The sequence below is a fragment of the Octopus bimaculoides genome, chromosome 7 (genome assembly GCF_001194135.2).
Source record: "Octopus bimaculoides isolate UCB-OBI-ISO-001 chromosome 7, ASM119413v2, whole genome shotgun sequence".
In the NCBI taxonomy this organism is placed as follows: domain Eukaryota; kingdom Metazoa; phylum Mollusca; class Cephalopoda; order Octopoda; family Octopodidae; genus Octopus; species Octopus bimaculoides.
In genome coordinates, this window is record NC_068987.1 from 30313473 (window position 1) to 30314716 (window position 1244).

Here is a 1244-nt window from a genome sequence, read left to right on the forward strand (position 1 = left end):
CGGGTGACACGTAAAAGCACCCACTACACTCTCTGAGTGGTTGGTGTTAGGAAGGGCATCCAGCTGTAGAAACTCTGCCAAATTAGACTGGAGCCTGGTGTTGCCATCCGGTTTCATCAGTACTCAGTCAAATCGTCCAACCCATGCTAGCATGGAAAGCGGACGTTAAACGATGATGATGATGATGATGATCCGTGCATCGAAAACAACCAATGAGGGGGCATTCTTGGTTTCTTTTGACGTGATCAACCTATATACAAACATCCCACATGAATATGGTATTAAGGCAATTAAATTCTGGCTGGAGAAACACCCGGAAGCATTTACTAATCACATTAACAAAACCTTCATTACAGAATCACTCAAGTTCATTCTCACCAATAATTACTTCCTGTTTGCAAACACATACTACCGTCAAAAATGTGGTATCGCGATGGGTACAAAAGCTGCACCAGTCCTTGTGAATCTCATAATGGTTTTTTTTTAATTATCACCTTATGAGATTTCATGCCAGAAATTTGGACACCTTTTCCACATCTACTTAATGGAAAACTGGAAAAGATACTTGGATGATTGTTTCATCATATGGAAGGGATCTTATGAAATACTTCTGGAATTCAAAACCATACTTAACAACATATATCCCAGCATTCAATTCACTATGGAATTCAGCAAACATCATCTCCCTTTTCTTGATCTCTTAATTATAAAAACACCAAACAACCAAATCACAACCGACATCTACCACAAACCTACAGACTCACAACAATACCTCCTCTTCAGCTCATGCCACCCAAAACACACTAAGATAAATATCCCCATCAATTTAGCTAAAAGAATTTGCACCATTGTCTCTGACCCAACCATTCGAGAAATACACCTACAAAACCTCAAAAAAACACTATTACGATGCCAATATCCCTCCACACTCATAGACTTTGGAATATAACGTGCCAAGGAACTTGACAAAAACACACTGAAAACCACCCAACTCAGTAACACACCCGATCTCCAAAATACTTCCATACATTTCCACCCACAACCCCAAAAACATCGAAGCATACACCACAATCAAACAAAACCTCCCCTTACTCACCATGGACCCGAAAATGAATAATATCATCAATACACACAAAGTCCTTAAATGCAAAAGGCAACACAAATCTTTGAAAAAACTCTTGACTAATGCCAAACTACACACACCACTTCCACCCCCATCAGTTAAAAAATGTGCATGCCCTAAC

At 39.5% G+C, this 1244-nt stretch overlaps 1 protein-coding gene across 6 annotated transcripts in view; it reads left to right on the forward strand.

Moving 5' to 3' along the window:
• LOC106873190 (kinesin-like protein KIF21A) overlaps positions 1–1244 on the forward strand; it is a 212552-nt gene that overhangs the window by 156541 nt on the left and 54767 nt on the right. The window lies entirely within an intron of this gene.